Source organism: Anomaloglossus baeobatrachus, chromosome 2 (genome assembly GCF_048569485.1).
Source record: "Anomaloglossus baeobatrachus isolate aAnoBae1 chromosome 2, aAnoBae1.hap1, whole genome shotgun sequence".
Taxonomy (NCBI): domain Eukaryota; kingdom Metazoa; phylum Chordata; class Amphibia; order Anura; family Aromobatidae; genus Anomaloglossus; species Anomaloglossus baeobatrachus.
The window spans coordinates 359,332,249-359,345,501 of NC_134354.1; the positions used below are offsets into that span (position 1 = coordinate 359,332,249).

The 13,253-nt window shown below is 39.7% G+C and overlaps 6 non-coding genes across 6 annotated transcripts; all 6 read left to right on the top strand.

Moving 5' to 3' along the window:
• Positions 1–5,479: 5,479 nt before the first annotated feature.
• Positions 5,480–5,552, top strand: TRNAV-UAC (transfer RNA valine (anticodon UAC)). Its single transcript has one exon. It is a non-coding gene; the product is annotated as a tRNA-Val (tRNA).
• Positions 5,553–6,467: 915 nt separating this feature from the next.
• Positions 6,468–6,540, top strand: TRNAV-UAC (transfer RNA valine (anticodon UAC)). Its single transcript has one exon. It is a non-coding gene; the product is annotated as a tRNA-Val (tRNA).
• Positions 6,541–7,455: 915 nt separating this feature from the next.
• Positions 7,456–7,528, top strand: TRNAV-UAC (transfer RNA valine (anticodon UAC)). The gene has a single exon. It is a non-coding gene; the product is annotated as a tRNA-Val (tRNA).
• Positions 7,529–7,704: 176 nt separating this feature from the next.
• TRNAV-CAC (transfer RNA valine (anticodon CAC)) lies at positions 7,705–7,777 on the top strand. Its single transcript has one exon. It is a non-coding gene; the product is annotated as a tRNA-Val (tRNA).
• A 2,047-nt stretch (positions 7,778–9,824) lies between these two features.
• On the top strand, positions 9,825–9,897 carry TRNAV-UAC (transfer RNA valine (anticodon UAC)). The gene has a single exon. It is a non-coding gene; the product is annotated as a tRNA-Val (tRNA).
• Positions 9,898–12,121: 2,224 nt separating this feature from the next.
• TRNAI-AAU (transfer RNA isoleucine (anticodon AAU)) lies at positions 12,122–12,194 on the top strand. Its single transcript has one exon. It is a non-coding gene; the product is annotated as a tRNA-Ile (tRNA).
• Positions 12,195–13,253: the final 1,059 nt, after the last annotated feature.

Genomic DNA, 13,253 nt, shown 5'->3' on the forward strand with positions numbered 1-13,253 from the left:
TACACTGAGTGTTTGCTAGTATAATGGCTTAGTTATCATGAGTTGGAGTGTGCAATGCAGGTAGAGGTGCTGCAAATGTTTTTGCACTAGTGTGACTATAGCAAAGTCCAATAGCCACGTATAGGATGCCACTAGGTACACTGAGTGTTTGCTAGTATAATGGCTTAGTTATAATGAGTTGGAGTGTGCAATGCAGGCAGACGCGCTCTGCAAATGTCTTTGCACTAGTGTGACTATAGCAAAGTCCAATAGCCACGTATAGGATGCCACTAGGTACACTGAGTGTTTGCTAGTATAATGGCTTAGTTATAATGAGTTGGAGTGTGCAATGCAGGCAGACGCGCTCTGCAAATGTCTTTGCACTAGTGTGACTATAGCAAAGTCCAATAGCCACGTATAGGATGCCACTAGGTACACTGAGTGTTTGCTAGTATAATGGCTTAGTTATCATGAGTTGGAGTGTGCAATGCAGGTAGAGGTGCTGCAAATGTCTTTGCACTAGTGTGACTATAGCAAAGTCCAATAGCCACGTATAGGATGCCACTAGGTACACTGAGTGTTTGCTAGTATAATGGCTTAGCTATAATGAGTTGGAGTGTGCAATGCAGGCAGACGCGCTCTGCAAATGTCTTTGCACTAGTGTGACTATAGCAAAGTCCAATAGCCACGTATAGAATGCCACTAGGTACACTGAGTGTTTGCTAGTGTAATGGCTTAGTTATCACGAGTTGGAGTGTGCAATGCAGGTAGACGCGCTCTGCAAATGTCTTTGCACTAGTGTGACTATAGCAAAGTCCAATAGCCACGTATAGGATGCCACTAGGTACACTGAGTGTTTGCTAGTATAATGGCTTAGTTATCATGAGTTGGAGTGTGCAATGCAGGTAGAGGTGCTGCAAATGTCTTTGCACTAGTGTGACTATAGCAAAGTCCAATAGCCACGTATAGGATGCAACTAGGTACACTGAGTGTTTGCTAGTATAATGGCTTAGTTATCATGAGTTGGAGTGTGCAATGCAGGTAGAGGTGCTGCAAATGTCTTTGCACTAGTGTGACTATAGCAAAGTCCAATAGCCACGTATAGGATGCCACTAGGTACACTGAGTGTTTGCTAGTATAATGGCTTAGTTATAATGAGTTGGAGTGTGCAATGCAGGCAGACGGGCTCTGCAAATGTCTTTGCACTAGTGTGACTATAGCAAAGTCCAATAGCCACGTATAGGATGCCACTAGGTACACTGAGTGTTTGCTAGTATAATGGCTTAGTTATCATGAGTTGGAGTGTGCAATGCAGGTAGACGCGCTCTGCAAATGTCTTTGCACTAGTGTGACTATAGCAAAGTCCAATAGCCACGTATAGGATGCCACTAGGTACACTGAGTGTTTGCTAGTATAATGGCTTAGTTATCATGAGTTGGAGTGTGCAATGCAGGTAGAGGTGCTGCAAATGTCTTTGCACTAGTGTGACTATAGCAAAGTCCAATAGCCACGTATAGGATGCCACTAGGTACACTGAGTGTTTGCTAGTATAATGGCTTAGTTATAATGAGTTGGAGTGTGCAATGCAGGTAGAGGTGCTGCAAATGTCTTTGCACTAGTGTGACTAGACAAATGTCCAATAGCCACGTTTAGGATGCCACTAGATACACTGAGTGTTTGCTAGTATAATGGCTTAGTTATCATGAGTTGGAGTGTGCAATGCAGGTAGAGGTGCTGCAAATGTCTTTGCACTAGTGTGACTATAGCAAAGTCCAATATCCACGTATAGGATGCCACTAGGTACACTGAGTGTTTGCTAGTATAATGGCTTAGTTATAATGAGTTGGAGTGTGCAATGCAGGCAGACGCGCTCTGCAAATGTCTTTGCACTAGTGTGACTATAGCAAAGTCCAATAGCCACGTATAGAATGCCACTAGGTACACTGAGTGTTTGCTAATATAATGGCTTAGTTATCATGAGTTGGAGTGTGCAATGCAGGTAGAGGTGCTGCAAATGTCTTTGCACTAGTGTGACTATAGCAAAGTCCAATATCCACGTATAGGATGCCACTAGGTACACTGAGTGTTTGCTAGTATAATGGCTTAGTTATAATGAGTTGGAGTGTGCAATGCAGGCAGACGCGCTCTGCAAATGTCTTTGCACTAGTGTGACTATAGCAAAGTCCAATAGCCACGTATAGAATGCCACTAGGTACACTGAGTGTTTGCTAATATAATGGCTTAGTTATCATGAGTTGGAGTGTGCAATGCAGGTAGACGCGCTCTGCAAATATCTTTGCACTAGTGTGACTATAGCAAAGTTTAATAGCCACGTATAGGATGCCACTAGGTACACTGAGTGTTTGCTAGTATAATGGCTTAGTTATCATGAGTTGGAGTGTGCAATGCAGGTAGAGGTGCTGCAAATGTCTTTGCACTAGTGTGACTATAGCAAAGTCCAATAGCCACGTATAGGATGCCACTAGGTACACTGAGTGTTTGCTAGTATAATGGCTTAGTTATAATGAGTTGGAGTGTGCAATGCAGGTAGAGGTGCTGCAAATGTCTTTGCACTAGTGTGACTATAGCAAAGTCCAATAGCCACGTATAGGATGCCACTAGGTACACTGAGTGTTTGCTAGTATAATGGCTTAGTTATCATGAGTTGGAGTGTGCAATGCAGGTAGAGGTGCTGCAAATGTCTTTGCACTAGTGTGACTATAGCAAAGTCCAATAGCCACGTATAGGATGCCACTAGGTACACTGAGTGTTTGCTAGTATAATGGCTTAGTTATAATGAGTTGGAGTGTGCAATGCAGGCAGACGCGCTCTGCAAATGTCTTTGCACTAGTGTGACTATAGCAAAGTCCAATAGCCACGTATAGGATGCCACTAGGTACACTGAGTGTTTGCTAGTATAATGGCTTAGTTATAATGAGTTGGAGTGTGCAATGCAGGCAGACGCGCTCTGCAAATGTCTTTGCACTAGTGTGACTATAGCAAAGTCCAATAGCCACGTATAGGATGCCACTAGGTACACTGAGTGTTTGCTAGTATAATGGCTTAGTTATCATGAGTTGGAGTGTGCAATGCAGGTAGAGGTGCTGCAAATGTCTTTGCACTAGTGTGACTATAGCAAAGTCCAATAGCCACGTATAGGATGCCACTAGGTACACTGAGTGTTTGCTAGTATAATGGCTTAGCTATAATGAGTTGGAGTGTGCAATGCAGGCAGACGCGCTCTGCAAATGTCTTTGCACTAGTGTGACTATAGCAAAGTCCAATAGCCACGTATAGGATGCCACTAGGTACACTGAGTGTTTGCTAGTATAATGGCTTAGTTATAATGAGTTGGAGTGTGCAATGCAGGCAAACGCGCTCTGCAAATGTCTTTGCACTAGTGTGACTATAGCAAAGTCCAATAGCCACGTATAGGATGCCACTAGGTACACTGAGTGTTTGCTAGTATAATGGCTTAGTTATCATGAGTTGGAGTGTGCAATGCAGGTAGAGGTGCTGCAAATGTCTTTGCACTAGTGTGACTATAGCAAAGTCCAATAGCCACGTATAGGATGCCACTAGGTACACTGAGTGTTTGCTAGTATAATGGCTTAGTTATAATGAGGTGGAGTGTGCAATGCAGGCAGACGCGCTCTGCAAATGTCTTTGCACTAGTGGGACTATAGCAAAGTCCAATAGCCACGTATAGGATGCCACTAGGTACACTGAGTGTTTGCTAGTATAATGGCTTAGTTATGTGTTGGAGTGTGCAGAGGACAGGAGGGTACAGTGCCAGGATTTTGGGGCTCTGGATAGAGGAATGGAAGCCTGCCTTTCTATCCCTCCTAATAGGGAATGCAGCGAGGAAATCCCTGACCTTGGCTACACAGACGCTGGCGCTGTTTTCAGGACCTGTCACCTTAACTCTGACCCTGCCGGTTTGAGCCCTTAAAAGGACTGCTAGAAAGTGCTCTCCCTAAGCTGTCCAGCGCTGTGTATGGAGCGCATACAGCTGTATCAGTGATAGGACTCAGGAAGGAGCTGCGACAGTGATGTCTGACACCAAAGACGCAGAAGAGATAATGGCGTCCTGGAGGAAAATGTCCGGTTTTATAATGCAGGGACATGTGACATGGACATCCTATCACACATGTCGTTGCTTCTCTGGCTAAAAGTCCACTTAGCTGTGTGTGTGTCTGGGATTGGCTGACATGCTGGCCCGCCCCACAAGACGCGTGCGCTTAGGGAAGGAAGACAAGAAAAAAAAAAATTATAGAAACACAGTGATCTGAAGGCGCTGTTCACGCACACTATACATTGAAATGTCATAATAGTGTGATTCACAGAGTGACTTACACTATTACAGCAGAAACCAAGCTAGGATTTAGCTGTTTTTTTGCTGCTAGAACCGTTCTCGAACGTTTCTAGAACTATCGAGCTTTTGCAAAAAGCTCGAGTTCTAGTTCGATCTAGAACATGCCCCAAAATCACTCGAGCCTAGAACTGGAGAACCACGAACCACGAACCGCGCTCAACTCTACTTAACACGCAGAAGGTCCTGGGTTCAATCCCCAGTGAAACCAATCTGTTCTTAGTGTTGAAATAATATGCTATCCAACTACAATATATGAAGTTCTCGGCATTGTTGCCGAATGACGGTATGTTTTGGCTTCCATCACAAACAGAACTACAAATTATTTTTTTTTTTCCCCTGGCGGTCAAAACTCGTCTCTAAATGCCATTACTTCGCAGGATTTCACAGGTTTCATAGTGGAGTGGTCATCACGTCTACTTCACACGCAAAAGGTCCTGAGTTCAATCCCCAGTAAAAACAAGCCGTTTTCGCTGTTGAAGTAATTTGCTATCAACCTGTAATATATGAAATTCTTGGTTTTGTTGCCAACTGATAATATATTTTGGCTTCCCTCACCAAGAGAACTACGATTTTGGGTTTCTTTTTTATTGACCATTTTAGCAGAAAACATAATCCCATATTATAAAAATCCTGTTTGTTTCAAAATATATAGTTCCTTTAAATACAAAAGCAAACAACTAAACTATGTGGAAAAAAGTAACACATTTAATGTAAACTTCCTTTTAAGCAAAATCCCTTTGTAGGAATAAAACTGGTAAAATATGTAATAAAACTTGTAAATGTTTCATTAACCAAAAATACTTTCTTTCAGCAATAAAAAGGCCCTGTCAGTCACAATTCTGCTCTGCTAGCCAATACACAGTAACTTTCCATCAGGTTTCATAGAGTAGTGGTCATCACGTCTGCTTAACACGCAGAAGGTCCTGCGTTCAATCCCCAGTAAAACCAATCTGTTCTTGGTGTTGAAATAATACTCAATTAAACTACAATATATGAAGTTCATGGCTTTGTTGCTGAATGATGGGATGTTTTGGCTTCCATCCCCAACAGAGCTACGATTTTGTTTTTTTTTTCCCTGGCGGTCAAAACTCGTCTCTAATTGCCATTACTTTGCAGACTTTCACAGGTTTCATAGTGTAGTGGAAATCACTTCTGCTTTACACGCAGAAGGTCCTGGGTTCAATCCCCAGTGAAACCCATGTGTTCTTGGTGTTGAAATAATACCCTATCAACCTGCAGTATATAAAGTTCTTGGTATTGTTGCTGAATAACGGAATGTTTTAGCTTCCATCACCAACAGAGCTACGAATTTGTTTTTTTTTCCCTGGCGGTCAAAACTCGTCTCTAACTGCCATTACTTTGCAGGATTTCAAAGGATTCATAGTGTAGTGGTCATCACGTCTGCTTCACACGCAGAAGTTCCTGGGTTCAATCCCCAGTGAAACCAATCTGTCTTTGGTGTTGAAGTAATTTCCTATTGACTTGTAATATGTGAAATTCTTGCTTTCGTTGCCAAATGACAATACATTTTGGCTTCCATCACAAAGAGAACTACGATTTTGGGTTTCTTTTTTATTGACCATTTTAGCAGAAAACATAATCCCATATTATAAAAATCCTATTTGTTTCAAAATATATAGTTCCCATAAATACAAAAGCAAAAGACCTAACTATGGAGAAAAAAGTAACACATTCAATATAAACTTCAATTTAAGCAAAATCCCTTTCTAGGAATAAAACTGGTAAAATATGTAATAAAAATTGTAAATGTTTCATTAACCAAAAATACTTTCCTTCAGCAATAAAAAGGCCCTGTCAGTCACAATTCTGCTCTGCTAGCCAATACACAGTAACTTTCCATCAGGTTTCATAGAGTAGTGGTCATCACGTCTGCTTAACACGCAGAAGGTCCTGCGTTCAATCCCCAGTAAAACCAAACTGTTCTTGGTGTTGAAATAATACTCAATTAAACTACAATATATGAAGTTCTTGGCTTTGTTGCCGAATGATGGGATGTTTTGGCTTCCATCCCCAACAGAGCTACGAATTTGTTTTTTTTTTCCCTGGCAGTCAAAACTCGTCTCTAATTGCCATTACTTTGCAGGCTTTCAAAGGTTTCATAGTGTAGTGGAAATCATGTCTGCTTTACACGCAGAAGGTCCTGGGTTCAATCCCCAGTGAAACCCATGTGTTCTTGGTGTTGAAATAATCCCCTATCAACCTGCAGTATATAAAGTTCTTGGCATTGTTGCCGAATAACGGAATGTTTTAGCTTCCATCACCAACAGAGCTACGAATTTGTTTTTTTTCCCCTGGCGGTCAAAACTCGTCTCTAACTGCCATTACTTTGCAGGATTTCAAAGGTTTCATAGTGTAGTGGTCATCAAGTCTGCTTCACACGCAGAAGGTCCTGGGTTCAATCCCCAGTGAAACCAATCTGTCTTTGATGTTGAAGTAATTTCCTATTGACTTGTAATATGTGAAATTCTTGGTTTCGTTACCAAATGATTATACATTTTGGCTTCCATCACAAAGAGAACTACGATTTTGGGTTTCTTTTTTATTGACCATTTTAACAGAAAACATAATCCCATATTATAAAAATCCTATTTGTTTCAAAATATATAGTTCCCATAAATACAAAAGCAAAAGACCAAACTATGGAGAAAAAAGTAACACATTCAATATAAACTTCAATTTAAGCAAAATCCCTTTGTAGGAATAAAACTGGTAAAATATGTAATAAAAATTGTAAATGTTTCATTAACCAAAAATACTTTCCTTCAGCAATAAAAAGGCCCTGTCAGTCACAATTCTGCTCTGCTAGCCAATACACAGTAACTTTCCATCAGGTTTCATAGAGTAGTGGTCATCACGTCTGCTTAACACGCAGAAGGTCCTGCGTTCAATCCCCAGTAAAACCAAACTGTTCTTGGTGTTGAAATAATACTCAATTAAACTACAATATATGAAGTTCTTGGCTTTGTTGCCGAATGATGGGATGTTTTGGCTTCCATCCCCAACAGAGCTACGAATTTGTTTTTTTTTTCCCTGGCAGTCAAAACTCGTCTCTAATTGCCATTACTTTGCAGGCTTTCAAAGGTTTCATAGTGTAGTGGAAATCACGTCTGCTTTACACGCAGAAGGTCCTGGGTTCAATCCCCAGTGAAACCCATGTGTTCTTGGTGTTGAAATAATCCCCTATCAACCTGCAGTATATAAAGTTCTTGGCATTGTTGCCAAATAACGGAATGTTTTAGCTTCCATCACCAACAGAGCTACGAATTTGTTTTTTTTCCCCTGGCGGTCAAAACTCGTCTCTAATTGCCATTACTTTGCAGGATTTCAAAGGTTTCATAGTGTAGTGGTCATCACGTCTGCTTCACACGCAGAAGGTCCTGGGTTCAATCCCCAGTGAAACCAATCTGTTTTTGGTGTTGAAGTAATTTCCTATCGACTTGTAATATGTGAAATTCTTGGTTTCGTTGCCAAATGACAATACATTTTGGCTTCCATCACAAAGAGAACTACGATTTTGGGTTTCTTTTTTATTGACCATTTTAGCAGAAAACATAATCCCATATTAAAAAAATCCTATTTGTTTCAAAATATATAGTTCCCATAAATACAAAAGCAAAAGACCAAACTATGGAGAAAAAAGTAACACATTCAATATAAACTTCAATTTAAGCAAAATCCCTTTGTAGGAATAAAACTGGTAAAATATGTAATAATAATTGTAAATGTTTCATTAACCAAAAATACTTTCCTTCAGCAATAAAAAGATCCTGGGTTCAATCCCCAGTAAAAACAAGCCGTTTTCGCTGTTGAAGTAATTTGCTATCAACCTGTAACATATGAAATTCTTTGTTTTGTTGCCAACTGATAATATATTTTTGCCTCCATCACCAAGAAAACTACGATTTTAGGTTTCTTTTTTATTGACCATTTTAGCAGAAAACATAATCCCATATTATAAAAATCCTGTTTGTTTCAAAATATATAGTTCCTTTAAATACAAAAGCAAACAACTAAACTATGTGGAAAAAAGTAACACATTCAATGTAAACTTCCTTTTAAGCAAAATCCCTTTGTAGGAATAAAACTGGTAAAATATGTAATAAAAATTGTAAATGTTTCATTAACCAAAAATACTTTCCTTCAGCAATAAAAAGGCCCCGTCAGTCACAATTCTGCTCTGCTAGCCAATACACAGTACCTTTCCATCAGGTTTCATAGAGTAGTGGTCATCACGTCTGCTTAACACGCAGAAGGTCCTGCGTTCAATCCCCAGTAAAACCAATCTGTTCTTGGTGTTGAAATAATACTCAATTAAACTACAATATATGAAGTTCTTGGCTTTGTTGCCGAATGATGGGATGTTTTGGCTTCCATCCCCAACAGAGCTACGAATTTGTTTTTTTTTTTCCTGGCGGTCAAAACTCGTCTCTAATTGCCATTACTTTGCAGGCTTTCTAAGGTTTCGTAGTGTAGTGGAAATCACGTCTGCTTAACACGCAGAAGGTCCTGGGTTCAATCCACAGTGAAACCAATCTGTTCTTAGTGTTGAAATAATACGCTATCCAACTACAATATATGAAGTTGTCGGCATTGTTGCCGAATGACGGGATGTTTTGGCTTCCATCACAAACAGAACTACAAATTATTTTTTTTTTTTCCCCTGGCGGTCAAAATTCGTCTCTAAATGCCATTACTTTGCAGTATTTCACAGGTTTCATAGTGGAGTGGTCATCACGTCTACTTCACACGCAGAAGGTCCTGGGTTCAATCCCCAGTAAAAACAAGCCGTCTTCGCTATTGAAGTAATTTTCTATCAACCTGTAATATATGAAATTCTTGGTTTTGTTGCCAACTGTTAATATATTTTGGCTTCCCTCACCAAGAGAACTAGGATTTTGGGTTTCTTTTTTATTGACCATTTTAGCAGAAAACATAATCCCATATTATATAAATCCTGTTTGTTTCAAAATATATAGTTCCTTTAAATACAAAAGCAAACAACTAAACTATGTTGAAAAAGGTAACACATTCAATGTAAACTTCCTTTTAAGCAAAATCCCTTTGTAGGAATAAAACTGGTAAAATATGTAATACAAATTGTAAATGTTTCATTAACCAAAATTACTTTCCTTCAGCAATAAAAAGGCCCCGTCAGTCACATTTCTGCTCTGCTAGCCAATACACAGTAACTTTCCATCAGGTTTTATAGAGTAGTGGTCATCACGTCTGCTTAACACGCAGAAGGTCCTGCGTTCAATCCCCAGTAAAACCAATCTGTTCTTGGTGTTGAAATAATACTCAATTAAACTACAATATATGAAGTTCTTGGCTTTGTTACCGAATGATGGAATGTTTTGGCTTCCATCCCCATCAGAGCTACGAATTTGTTTTTTTTTTCCCTGGCGGTCAAAACTCGTCTCTAATTGCCATTACTTTGCAGGCTTTCAAAGGTTTCATAGTGTAGTGGAAATCACGTCTGCTTTACACGCAGAAAGTCCTGGGTTCAATCCCCAGTGAAACCTATGTGTTCTTGGTGTTGAAATAATCCCCTATCAACCTGCAGTATATAAAGTTCTTGGCTTTGTTGCCGAATAACGGGATGTTTTAGCTTCCATCACCAACAGAGCTACGAATTTGTTTTTTTTCCCCTGGCGGTCAAAACTCGTCTCTAATTGCCATTACTTTGCAGGATTTCAAAGGTTTCATAGTGTAGAGGTCATCACGTCTGCTTCACACGCAGAAGGTCCTGGGTTCAGTCCCCAGTGAAACCAATCTGTTTTTGGTGTTGAAGTAATTTCCTATCGACTTGTAATATGTGAAATTCTTGGTTTCGTTGCCAAATGACAATACATTTTGGCTTCCATCATCAAGAGAACTACGATTTTGGGTTTCTTTTTTATTGACCATTTTAGCAGAAAACATAATCACATATTATAAAAATCCTGTTTGTTTCAAAAAATATAGTTCCCAGAAATACAAAAGCAAAAGACCAAACTATGTAGAAAAAAGTAACACATTCAATATAAACTTCAATTTAAGCAAAATCCCTTTGTAGGAATAAAACTAGTAAAATATGTAATAAAAATTGTAAATGTTTCATTAACCAAAAACACTTTTCTTCAGCAATAAAAAGGCCCCGTCAGTTACAATTCTGCTCCGATAGCCAATACTCTATCATTTTTCTGTCAGGTTTCATAGTGTAGTGGTAATCACGTGTGTTTTACACGCAGAAGGTCCTGGGTTTAATCCCCAGTGAAACCCATCTGTTCTTGGTGTTGAAATAATACCCCATCAACCTGCAATATATGAAGATCTTGGCTTTGTTGCCGAATGACGGGATGTTTTGGCTTCCATCACCAACAGAGCTACGAATTTGCTTTTTTTCCCTGGCGGTCAAAACTCGTCTCTAATTGCCATTACTTTGCAGGATTTCACAGGTTTTATAGTGTAGTGGTCATCACGTCTGCTTCACACAGAGAAGGTCCTGGGTTCAATCCCCAGTGAAACCAATCCGTTTTCGGTGTTTAAGTAATTTCCTATCGACTTGTAATATATGAAATTATTGGTTTTGTTGCCAACTGATAATATATTTTGACTTCCATCACCAAGAGAACTACGATTTTGGGTTTCTTTTTTATTGACCATTTTAGCAGAAAACATAATCCCATATTATAAAAATCCTGTTTGTTTCAAAATATATAGTTCCCATAAATACAAAAGCAAACGACTAAACTATGTTGAAAAAGGTAACACATTCAATGTAAACTTCAATTTAAGCAAAATCCCTTTGTAGGAATAAAACTGGTAAAATATGTAATAAAAATTGTAAATATTTCATTAACCAAAAATACTTTCCTTCAGCAATAAAAAGGCCCCGTTATTCTCAATTCTGCTCTGCTAGCCAATACACAGTAACTTTCCATTAGGTTTCATAGTGTAGTGGTCATCACGTCTGCTTAACTTCCAGAAGATCCTGGGTTCAATCCCCAGTAAAACCAATCTTTTCATGGTGTTGAAACAAAACCCTATCAACCTGCAATATATGAAGTTCTTGGCTTTTTTGCCGAATGACGGGATGTTTTGGCTTCCAACAGCTACGAATTTGTTTTTTTCCCTGGCGGTCAAAACTCGTCTCTAATTGCCATTACTTTGCAGGTTTTCAAAGGTTTCATAGTGTAGTGGTCATCACGTCTGCTTAACTTGCAGAAGGTCCTGGGTTTAATCCCCAGTAAAACCAATCTGTTCATGGTGTTGAAATAATACCCTATTCAACCTGCAATATATAAAGTTCTTGGCTTTGTTCCTGAATATCGGGATGTTTTGGCTTCCATCACCAACAGAACTACGAATTATTTTTTTTTTTTCCCTGGCAGTCAAAACTCGTCTCTAATTGCCATTACTTTGCAGGATTTCACAGGTTTTCTAGTGTGGTGGTCATCAAGTCTGCTTTACATGCAGAACGTTCTGGGTTCAATCCCCAGTGAAACCAATCTGTTTTCGGTGTTGAAGTAATTTCCTATCAACCTGTAAAATATGAAATTATTGGTTTCGTTGCCAAATGGTAATACATTATGGCTTCTATCACAAGGAGAACTACGATTTTGGGTTTCTTTTTTAATGACCATTTTAGCAGAAAACATAATCCCATATTATAAAAATCCTGTTTGTTTCAAAATATATATTTGTTTTTTTTCCCCTGGCGGTCAAAACTCGTCTCTAATTGGCATTACTTTGCAGGATTTCAAAGGTTTCATAGTGTAGTGGTCATCAAGTCTGCTTAATACGCAGAAGATCCTGGGTTCAATCCCCAGTGAAACCAATCCATTTTCAGTGTTTAAGTAATTTCCTATCATCCTGTAAGATAAAAAATTCTTGGTTTCGTTGCCAAATGACAATACATTTTGGCTTCTATTACAAGGAGAACTACGATTTTGGGTTTCTTTTTTATTGACCATTTTAGCAGAAAACATAATCCCATATTATAAAAATCCTGTTTGTTGTTGTTGTTGAAGGACCCAGCCAAGAAGACCACCATAACCACCATATTAAGTGGCCCTTTTAGTCAATATCCAACTTTTTGACAAGTTTAAAGATATGACAAGGGAAATACCAAGGCCAGGTGTCCATCCACAGACAGCTGTTTCGGGGTATTGTTCCTCATCAGTGTGGAGTAGGATTCTGGCCAGGTGGGAGCAATGCCTTGTAGACCAACAAGACAAAACAATCACTGATCTCGGGGAGACCAGCCAGAGAAAACACTGCCGGCAGCCAGCGAGGGCGCTCAAGACAGTGAAATCCTAGGTACATTGCCTTCTGGGAAATATGCAAATCAAACAAGTCTGTGGAGCCTCTGTTAGGAGTCTCAACGCAGAAACCAGCCAGATATCCCTCTGGGAAGGGCCCAGCCAAGGGGTGGCTCTTTTTAGGAGACCACCATATTAAGTGGCCCTTTTTTTTCAATATCCAACCTTTTGACAAGTTTAAAGATATGACAAGGGAAATACCAAGACCAGGTATCCATCCACAGACAGCTGTTTCGGGGTATTGCCCCTCATCAGTGTGGAGTAGGATTCTGGCCAGGTGGGAGCAATGCCTAGTAGGCCAACAAGGCAAAACAATCACTGATCTCGGGGAGACCAGCCAGAGAAAACACTGCCGGCAGCCAGCGAGGGCGCTCAAGAGAGTGAAATCCTAGGTACATTTTCCCCTGGGAAATATGCAAATCAAAAAAGTCTGTGGAACCTCTGTTAGGAGTCTCAACACAGAAACCAGCCAGATATCCCTCCGGGAAGGACCCAGCCAAGGAGACCACCATAACCACCATATTAAGTGGGCCTTTTAGTCAATATCCAACTTTTTGACAAGTTTAAAGATATGA